We start from the raw sequence: 11,572 nt of genomic DNA, 5'->3' as shown, positions 1-11,572 counted from the left end.
TTATTTTTGTCTTGAAGAACTTGTTTATTTTAACTAAATAGGCAAAATCATTTTATCATATAGTTGCATTCATATACATAGGTTGCATTGTATTGCATGAGTCTCACTTTTTCCTACTCATTTATTTTATCTCCTTAAGCTAAGCATGAGGACATGCTAATGTTTAAGTGTGGGGAGGTTGATAAACCACTATTTTATGGTTTATCTTGTGTTTAATTGAGTGGTTTCATCAAGTCTTCACCCACTTATTCATACTAATTGCATGATTTTACATTTTCCTTCCTAATATTGTTTTATGGTTGAAAACTTGCTTCCTAGAGATCTTTAATTAGTATATTTTAATTTTTCTTTATACCATTCGATGCCGTGATCCGTGTGTTAAGTGTTTCAGGCTTTATAGGGCAGGAACGACTTATAGAATGAAGAAGAAGCTTGCAAAAATGGAAGAAACACAAGAAACTAAGGAGATGATTAGCGAACACCGACGCGCGCGCATGCCTCACACGAGCGCGCGGAATGGAGGAAATTGCAGCGACGCGTGCGCGTGCCTGAAGCGTGCGCATGGATTGGAGTCTGCACAAATGACGCGTACGCGTGGATGATGCGTATGCGTGACAAGGAAAATCGCTGAATGACTCGCACGCGTGACTGACGCGTACGCATGACCTGCGCGATCTGCAGAATTAACAGAAAATGCTGGGGGCAATTTCGGGCCGCGTTTTGACCCAGTTTTCGGTCCAGAAACATAGAATAAAGCCAGGGAACATGCAAAGACTCAACACACTTTTTTTACACAACTTTAGACACATTGATACATTCTTATTAGGATAGTTTTAGGTTTTTAGATCTGAATTTAGAGAGGATTGCTCTTCCTCTAGGTTCTCTTTACATTCCCAGTTTATTACTTTTGCTTTTGGATATTGAAGAGTCATTACCTCTGTTGAAGATACTATTCTAGTTTGTTTCTTTACTTACTCTTTTATTTATTCCATATTCTTAATTCTCGTTTAAAGTAGTAATTGGATTATTTTCATGAATTGTTAATGCAAAGGATTACTTTTACTTTTAATTAGTTTTGAATCCCTATTTAATTTAATTTATCATGTATTCTTCTTATATTTTTTATGAGCGTTATATTCATGTCAATGGAGTAGACTCCATACTTGACATGGGGGTTGATTAAAAAGAGACACTTGAGTTGGAACGCTTAAGTGATGGTTAAACTGGACGTTGTTGGCTAGTTCTGTATTTACTAACGCTAGACCTTCCCAAGGGAGAGGACTAGGATTTGCGAATAAGAGTTAGCTCAATCACTTGACTTTCTTTTATTTAGTAAGGGTTAACTAAATGAAAACAACAACTTTTTTAATACTACACTTAAGAGACCCCAACAAGGATAGAACTTCCAATTAATCATTCCCCCAATCAAGGCCTTTTATCTAGAATATTAACAATCATTCTTAATTTTTATCGCTTTAATTTACAATTATTTAATTGCTTTTCAACCAAACTAAAACTCTCTTGGAAATTCCTAATTAATAAAATAGCATCATTTCTCGCAACTCGTTGGGAGAAGACCTGGGACTCATACTCCCAGTATTTTTCTATTCTAAATTTTTGTGACACCTTTCTAAATTGGTGAGGCGGATTTTAGCCGGTTAAGAGCTATACTCACAACGCTGTTCTATTATATTATAATCTCTTAATTGGCCTAACTTCTGCCACGCACCAGGAAGCTACCTTTTTGATGGTTCAAATTTTTCAAATCTATACATGCCATTTACTACTCCTCCACGAAGCATTAGCTCACTAGTGTCCTGAGATTTTACAAAATACTTATCAACATGAAACTTAAAATACACTCTATTATCATAGAAAAAATTGTGCACGCTAAGCAAATTCTTTGTAATCTTAGGTACATGTAACAACTGTTGCAATAAAAATCTCTTTGAGCTCAAATCAGATTCAAAATAAGATGTTCCAACAGAGGTGATGTGCAAACCTGAGCCATTTCCAACTACAACTTGACTGTTTCCTCCATAATCTTCTCCTTCAATAAAGTTTTGAGGATTTGGTGTCATGTGATGAACTGCTTCAGAATCTAGATACCAGTTCTGATGATGCACTGTTGCCGAAGTAGCTATTATGTTGTCCAGGATAACTTAATTAGCTTGTGAAGTTTGAGGTTGAGTTTGTTCTTGTTGTGCCCTGAAATTAGAATTAGAGCTATTGTGAGCATATCTTTGTTCATCATAAGTTTCATCATACCTGAACCAGCACCAAATTACACTGTGCCCTAATTTTCCGCACACTTGACAAGTGAAATCACCAAATCTGCCACCACTTCCACCAGATCGTGCATTTCAACTACAAACCTTGCATCATCTCCTATAGATCATCCATCAAATGGTGTACCAAATCCACCAGATCGTTCACTGTTCCCCTAAATCTTGCATTGAAGCCACTAGATCTACCACCGTTTCCTCTAAATCGTGCATCAAATCCACCAAATCTTCCACCGTTTTCTCCAAATTGTGCATCAAAATCGCCAAAGCTGCCATTACTTCCACAAAATCTTTCGGATCTGCCTTATCTGTAGCTGTCCTGAGTTCCTCCTCACAAACTTCCTCTCGTAATGTAGCCGTTCAAACGTTGAGCAAAATTGGCAAGTATAAGAGGCCCTGACTTTATAAAATGCTCCATCATACTTTCATGAGCTAGGAGTAGTGATTTTAACTCTCCTACTAAGATGCTAGTTCATCTAATAACCACAAACATAATAACATGTGCATATTCCTCTGTCAATCTATTTAGAATTGTACTGACATGATCGCTTTCCCTTATTGGTTCACCTACTGAGGCTAATGCATTGATTATTTCCGTTAGTTCCAAGACATACTTATTCATAGAGTTTCCAATTTGAATGCTGCTTAACTTTCATTTTAATTGCATGATTTTGACTTGGATCTAAGATGTAAAATGATCCTCTAATCTTTTTCAGATCTGGTATGTGTACAGACATCCTACCATTCTAGTGGCCGGTGAAGAATTTTGACATTGATACAAATAGCCATGACTTGAATAATGCATCTTGCGGTTTTCATCTCAAGAATTCAGGATTAATTTTGCCTGAAGCATCATACCTCTCTGGTATATATGTCTTCTCCTGTGATGTGGCTCAAGGGATTATGACCTTCTATCCTGGATTTTGCTTGATCTTTTCACTACAGAAAATTGTCTTCATTGAGCTTCATAAATGTTGGTGGCGATGTGAAGTTTGGAGCTAAATTTGAAGAAACTTTTGTAACTTCAGCCATGGTGGATCAGAATTGATAGCTCTGATACCATGAAAGGTACCAAACAATTAAGAAGGAAAAAGAGGAAGTGGAGAGTGAGACACAGAGAACTTGACAGAAAATTAAAAGGAAAAGAGTTTTTTTTATCTTTATTAACTATTTAAATGATACACACACTAATTGCAATTAGGTGACTGTCCTGATATTTATAGAGAGTTGGAGTGCCAGTTGTCATAACCAACTCTAACAACCCATAATTCATTCTAACTGTAACACCTTACCACACAAAGCCTTATGCTTAAGTCATAAGACAGAGGTGGCAAGGTATTAAGACCTATAGAAATAAAATTTAGTACATATAGTATTGTGAAAAATGTTTATAACTAGGAGCCTTTGAAGAAAAGGGATAAAACAAAACCGTTAAATTGAAGAGCACAACACTCCGATCGATAACGTAATGAAACAGATAAAGGATAGACTAACGCGAATCTATAACAAGAGAGTGCCAAAGATACGAATATCAAAACTCAAGACCCGGTTTGTGAAGATAACCGGTCCGAGCATAAAAGTATACATGTATATATAAACATAAAGTAAGAAACTCAAGGGAAACCCCAAGGACAAACTACCAAAACTTGTTCTCCAAAACAACCTCTAAGAAGAGTCAACAGCATATATTTATTTAGTGGAGATAATAAGCATCTACATAAAACCAAAATAAAGTCCCGAGAACCAAGGATCTTCACTAAACCAGAAGTCTCCAGCATGCCTCAGCGAGTAGCCTCACGACCTACATCTGAAAACCACAAAATCCGCATGGGTGAGTGATGAGCGGATAATTTATACGCTTTTTGACATTGTTTTTAGTATGTTTTTAATAGGATCTAGTTACTTTTAGGGATGTTTTCATTAGTTTTTATGTTAAATTCACATTTCTGGACTTTACTATGAGTTTGTGTGTTTTTCTGTGATTTCAGGTATTTTCTGGCTGAAATTGAGGGACTTGAGCAGAAATCAGATTCAGAGGTTGAAAAAGGACTGCTGATGCTGTTGGATTCTGACCTCCCTGCACTCAAAGTGGATTTTCTGGAGCTACAGAACTCGAAATGGCACGCTTCTAATTGCGTTGGAAAGTAGACATCCAGGGCTTTCCAGAAATGTATAATAGTCCATACTTTGGCCAAGAATTGGTGACGTAAACTGGCGTTCAACGCCAGCCTTCTGCCCAAATCTGGCGTCCAGCGCCAGAAAAGGATCCAAAACTAGAGTTGAACGCCCAAACTGGCACAGAAACTGGCGTTCAACTCCACAAATGGCCTCTGCACGTGGAACACTTAAGCTCAGCCCAAACACACACCAAGTGGGCCCCGGAAGTGGATTTATGCATCAATTACTTACTCATGTAAACCCTAGTGACTAGTTTACTATAAATAGGACCTTTTACTAGTCTTTTTGACCATCTTTGGATCTTTGGATTACCTTATGATCCTTTGATAACGTTTTAGGGGGCTGGCCATCTCGGCCATGCCTGGACCTTCACTTATGTATTTTCATACGGTAGAGTTTCTACACTCCATAGATTAAGGTGTGGAGCTCTGCTGTTCCTCAAAGATTAATGCAAAGTACTACTGTTTTCTATTCAATTCTTCTTATTTCGCTTCTAAGATATCCATTCGCACCCAAGAACTTGATGAAGGTGATGATTATGTGTGACGCTCATCATTCTTCCCCCTTATGAACGCGTGCCTGACAAACACTTCTGTTCTATATGAAATAAGCTAGAATGAGTATCTCTTAGATCTCCTAACCAGAATCTTCGTGGCGTAAGCTAGAATGATGGCGGCATTCAAGAGAATCCGGAAAGTCTAAACCTTGTCTGTGGTATTCCGAGTAGGATTCAATGATTGAATGGCTGTGACGAGCTCCTAACTCGCGATTGCAGGGCGTTAGTGACAGACGCAAAAGGATAGTAAATCCTATTCCAGCATGATCGAGAACCGACAGATGAATAGCCGTGCCGTGACAGGGTGCGTGAGCATATTATTCACTGAGAGGATAAGATGAAGCCATTGACAAGGGTGATGCCTCCAGACGATTAGCCGTGCCGTGACAGGGCATTGGATCATTTTCCCGAGAGATGACCGAAAGTAGCCATTGACAGTGGTGATGTATCACATAAAGCCAGCCATGGAAAAGAGTAAGACTGACTGGATGAAGATAGCAGGAAAGCAGAGGTTCAGAGGAACGAAAAGCATCTCCATTCGCTTATCTGAAAATCCTACCAATGAATTACATAAGTATCTCTATCCCTCTTTTATTAATTAAAATTCGAAAACACCATTATCACTTTATATCTGCCTGACTGAGATTTACAAGGTGACCATTGCTTGCTTCATACCAACAATCTCCGTGGGATTCGACCCTTACTCATGTAAGGTATTACTTGGGCGACCCAGTGCACTTGCTGGTTAGTTGTATCGAAGTTGTGACAGACAATAAAACTAGATCAGAGCACCAGGCCTTTGAAGCCATGGATATGTATCACAATTTCGTGCACCAAGTTTTTGGCGCCGTTGCCGGGGAATTGTTCGAGTTTGGGCAACTGACGGTTCATCTTGTTGCTCAGATTAGGTAATTTTCTTTTTATTTTATTTTCAAAAATCTTTCAAAAATATTTTCAAAAATCTCTCATATGTTTTCGAAAAAAAAAATAAAAATGTTTTCAAAAAAATTTTATTCAAAATTTTTAAGAATGAATTCTAGTGTTTCATGATGATTTGTTGAATCCTGGCTGGCTGTAAGCCATGTCTAATTTTTGGACTGGGGTTTCAACTTACCATCACAAATGAAGAGATTCTCACACACTTAGTTGTTCTATACATGAAAAGTATCCATATCTGCTGAAGTTTGGCTGGCCATTGGCCATGTCTAGTGTTTTGGACTGGAGCTTTCTTTGAAAGCTTGGCTGGCTAGTGAGCCATGTCTAATTCCTGGACTGAAGCTTTAGACTAACATGGCATGATTCCTGGAATTCATATTAAAAATTTTGGAATCCTTATTTTTTTCTTTTTTTTCATATAATTTTCGAAAAAAAAAAATAAAAAAAAATTAGAAAATCATAAAAATCAAAAAATATTTTTTTGTTTCTTGTTTGAGTCTTGAGTCATATCATAAGTTTGGTGTCACTTGCATATGCATCTTGCATTTTTTCGAAAATATCATGCATTCATAGTGTTCTTCATGATCTTCAAGTTGTTCTTGGTAAGTCTTCTTGTTTGATCTTGATGATTTTTTGTTTTATGTCTTTTCATGTTTATCATATGTATTCTTGAATTCTTAGTGCGTAAGCATTAAAGAATTCTAAGTTTGGTGTCCTGCATGCATGTTTGTCAAACTCGCGAGTTAACTCGTAAACTCGTACGAGTTTACGAATTTAGATAGTGGAATCGAGTTAACTCGGATACAAACTCGTTTCTGGGTAGACTCGGGTAGACTCGGCTAAACTCGGACAGAATCGCTTAAACTCGCGAGTTTGAGAGCGAGTCAGCGAGTTTGAATTCGGTTCTCATTTTCGCCAAAACGGCGTCGTTTTGAGGGAAAAAAAAAAACCAGCAACTACAGCTACCCATCACTAACCCAGTAACCCTAATTTGAAACGGCGCACACTACTCCAAGCCCTCACTCAGTCACTCTCTTCTCCAACGTTCGCCGAATCGCCACCACCACCATCCACCATTGTCTGCACCACCACGCCAGAGGCCGGACGGATCCTTCGCCTGTTGCCTCGCCTAACCAGTTTTCCTGGTGGAGTCGTCAGTTGTGGTACATCGCCGACACCGCCCACCAGCCCACCACCCCCCATCGTTCATGTCCTCACTTCCTCGGTTAAGCTGAAGGCTGAGCTGGTGAAGGTTCCTCGTGCTACATCGCCGACACTAGCCCACCAGCCACGTCGGAGAACTCGACGATTCACGGCACGCTGTTCATCGCCCCTGTTCTGCGTTCGTCGGCCGTCGCCCCTGGTCTGCGATCTACTTCCACTTTGTTCATCCCCCTTCTGCTTCACTGCGTTCGCGGTTCGTCTCCCCTGTTCGTCGCCCCTATTCTGCACTACCGATCTGCTTCATTCTGCCCCTATTCTCCAAGGTAATTTCTTTAAACAAATTTAAATATTAACAATTTTGTTAATTTGGTATGAAATCTGCAATTTTAGTTCTGAACTTCTGATATTAAACTTTCTGATTTTAGTTTAGTTTAAATCATACACAGAATTGGTTAATGAGATTTGATATGATGGAAAAAAAATTAAACTGATGTTGCTTCATGCTTTAATAAGTTAGTAATGTATAAAAAAAAACTAAAATGTGTGGTTTACTACTTTACTGGTTGTCTGGTTTAATTAATTTTTTTTTCAAAACTACTGATATTTGATATCAATAGATAATACTAGGTTGATTGGTTCTGGATTAGTGGACTTGTTAGTTGTTAGACGTTAATGTTAAACTGTTAGTTATTTAGTTAGTGGATCACTTGGCAATTGAAGGCTGAAATCTGAATATTATTTATCAACTGAATCTGAATTTAGTTAGTGGAATAGTGGATAATCTGAATCTGAATTTATTATTTGGGTTGTTGATTTTTAGGGATAAAAATACAAAATGTCTGAGAATGTTGCAGGGACAGGGTCTTCACTTCCTAGTATTCCTAGACCAACATGTGAATGATGATGTTGATTTTGTTGGCCGTGTTGAACCTGAGCTTGAAAGAAACGATGAATCTGATGAAGATGGTGAAGATGATGATGTTGATGTCATGGAAGATGAAGATATTGGAGATTTGAGTTTTAGACTTTATTTTGTTGTTTTATTTTGTTTTTTGGTTGTATCTTAACTCTTATGAAGCTTTGATTGTGTGATTGTGTGTTTTATGTTGAACTAGATACATACTTGTTGTAACTTGTAATTGTAGTATCATGTTAATTTATTATGTGTTTTGATGTTGAAATTGTTATGTTTGAATGTCTATATCTGAGTAAATATATATATTATACATGATATATATATTTTTTTTATAAAAAATGTATAACAGATAAACTCGTACGAGTCTACGAGTCGAGTCTAGGTCAGTTCCACGAGTTTACCTAGACTCGCGAGTTTGACAACCTTGCCTGCATGATTTCTTTGCATTAAAAATTTTTCAAAATTGTGTCTATGATGTTCATCTTGACATTCATAGTGTTCTTGGTGTTCATCTTAACATTCATAGCATTCTTGCATGCATTCATTGTTTTGATCTAAAAATTTCATGCATTGCATAGTTTTCATGTTTTTCATAAAAATTTCAAAAATCAAAAAAATATCTTCCCCTTTTTCTCTCATCAAATTCGAAAATTTGGATTGACTTTTTCAAAAATTTTTAAAATCAAGTTGTTTCTTATGAGTCAAATCAAATTTTCAATTTGAAAATCTTATCTTTTTCAAAATCTTTTTCAAAAATCAAATCTTTTTCAAAATTCTTAGTTATTTTCGAAAATTCAAAAAAATATTTTTCAAAAATCTTTTTCTTAATCTTTTTCACAAATTTTCGAAAATAACATAATCAATTAATGTTTTGATTCAAAAATTTGAAGTTTGTTACTTGCTTGTTAAGAAAGATTCAAACTTTAAGTTCTAGAATCATATATTGTGATTTCTTATGAATCAAGTCATTAATTGTGATTTTAAAAATCAAATCTTTTTCAAAACTAATTTCAATCATATCTTTTCAAAAATATCTTCTTATCTTATCTTTTTCAAAAATATCTTTTCAAAATATCTTTTCTAACTTCCTAACTTCCTATCCTTTCAAAAGTTGTTTCAACTAACTAACTAACTTTTTGTTTGTTTCTTAACTTTTTCAAAACCACCTAACTAACTCTCTCTCTCTCATTTTTCGAAAATATCTCTCCCCTTTTTCAAAATTTCTTTTTAATTTATTAATTATTTTAATTTTTAAAACTCAATTTTCGAAAATTACTAACAATTTTTCAAAAACCATTTGCAAAAATCACTAACTCTTTTTCAAAATAATTTTCGAAAATTATCCCTCCCCCATCCTATTCTATTTATTCATTCATATCCTAACATCTCATCTCACATCTCTTCCATTCGTACAGTTGCATTTCTTCCTTTACATCACATTCTTTGTCTCCCCCTTCTCTTCCACTCACAAAGGGATCCCTATACTGTGGTATAAAGGATCTCTATTATTATTATCATTTTCCTGTCCATTCTTCCTTGTCATATGAGTAGGAGCAAGGATAAGAACATTCTTGTGGAAGCAGATCCAGAACCTGAAAGGACTCTGAAGAGAAAATTAAGAGAAGCTAAAATACAACAATCCAGAGATAACCTTTCAGAAATTTTCGAACAGGCAGAGGAGATGGCAGCCGAAAATAATAATAATATAAGGAAGATGCTTGGTGACTTCACTGCACCTAATTCCAATTTACATGGAAGAAGCATCTCCATTCCTGCCATTGGAGCAAACAACTTTGAGCTGAAACCTCAGTTAGTTTCTCTGATGCAGCAGAACTGCAAGTTTCATGGACTTCCATCTGAAGATCCTTTTCAGTTCTTAACTGAATTCTTGCAAATATGTGATACTGTTAAGACTAATGGAGTAGATCCTGAAGTCTACAGGCTCATGCTTTTCCCTTTTGCTGTAAGAGACAGAGCTAGATTGTGGTTGGATTCTCAACCCAAAGACAGCCTGAACTCTTGGGATAAGCTGGTCACGGCTTTCTTAGCCAAGTACTTTCCTCCTCAAAAGCTGAGCAAGCTTAGAGCTGATGTTCAAACCTTCAGACAGAAAGAAGGTGAATCTCTCTATGAAGCTTGGGAAAGATACAAACAGTTGACCAAAAAGTGTCCTTCTGACATGCTTTCAGAATGGACCATCCTGGATATATTCTATGATGGTTTATCTGAGCTATCAAAGATGTCACTGGACACTTCTGCAGGTGGATCCATTCACCTAAAGAAAACGCCTGCAGAAGCTCAAGAACTCATTGACATGGTTGCTAATAACCAGTTCATGTACACTTCTGAAAGGAATCCTGTGAGTAATGGGACGCCTATGAAGAAGGGAGTTCTTGAGGTTGATACTCTGAATGCCATATTGGCTCAGAATAAAATATTGACTCAGCAAGTCAATATGATTTCTCAGAGTCTGCATGGAATGCAAGCTGCATCCAACAGTACTCAAGAGGCATCTTCTGAAGAGGAAGCCTATGATCCTGAGAACCCTGCAATAGCAGAGGTAAATTATTTAGGTGAACCTTATGGAAACACCTATAACTCAACATGGAGAAATCATCCAAATTTCTCATGGAAGGATCAGAAGCCTCAACAAGGCTTTAATAATGGTGGAAGAAACAGGTTTAGCAATAGCAAACCTTTTCCATCATCAACTCAGCAACAGACAGAGAACTCTGAACAAAATGCTTCTAATTTAGCAAATCTAGTCTCTGATCTATCTAAGGCCACTGTAAGTTTCATGAATGAAACAAGGTCTTCCATTAGAAATCTGGAAGCACAAGTGGGCCAGCTGAGTAAAAGGATCACTGAAATCCCTCCTAGTACTCTCCCAAGCAATACAGAAGAGAACCCAAAAGGAGAGTGCAAGGCCATTGACATAAGCGCCATGGCCGAACCTCTGAGGAGAGAAGAGGACGTGAATCCCAAGGAGGAGGACCTCCTGGGACGTCCAGTGATCAATAAGGAGCTTCCCTCTGAGGAACCAAAGGACTCTAAGGCTCATCTAGAGACCATAGATATTCCATTGAACCTCCTTATGCCCTTCATGAGCTCTGATGAGTATTCCTCTTCTGAAGAGAATGAGGATGTCACTGAAGAGCAAACTGCCAAGTTTCTTGGTGCAATCATGAAGCTGAATGCCAAATTGTTTGGCATTGATACTTGGGAAGTTGAACCTCCCTTGTTCATCAATGAACTAAGTGATCTGGATCAACTGACATTGCCTCAGAAGAGACAGGATCCTGGAAAGTTCATATTACCTTGTACCATAGGCACCATGATCTTTAAAGCTCTGTGTGACCTTGGTTCAGGTATAAACCTCATGCCCCTCTCTGTAATAGAGAAACTGGAAATCTATGGGGTGCAAGCTGCTAAAATCTCACTAGAGATGGCAGACAGCTCAAGAAGACAGGCTTATGGACAAGTAGAAGACGTATTAGTAAAGGTTGAGGGCCTTTACATACCTACTGATTTCATAGT

At 37.4% G+C, this 11,572-nt stretch overlaps 1 non-coding gene across 1 annotated transcript; it reads right to left on the bottom strand.

The window, feature by feature from the left end:
• Positions 1-10,112: 10,112 nt before the first annotated feature.
• On the bottom strand, positions 10,113-10,220 carry LOC112725536 (small nucleolar RNA R71). Its single transcript, XR_003164638.1, has one exon. It is a non-coding gene; the product is annotated as a small nucleolar RNA R71 (small nucleolar RNA).
• Positions 10,221-11,572: the final 1,352 nt, after the last annotated feature.

Source organism: Arachis hypogaea, chromosome 11, assembly GCF_003086295.3.
Source record: "Arachis hypogaea cultivar Tifrunner chromosome 11, arahy.Tifrunner.gnm2.J5K5, whole genome shotgun sequence".
Classification (NCBI taxonomy): domain Eukaryota; kingdom Viridiplantae; phylum Streptophyta; class Magnoliopsida; order Fabales; family Fabaceae; genus Arachis; species Arachis hypogaea.
This window is presented reverse-complemented; position numbering and strand designations above follow the sequence as displayed.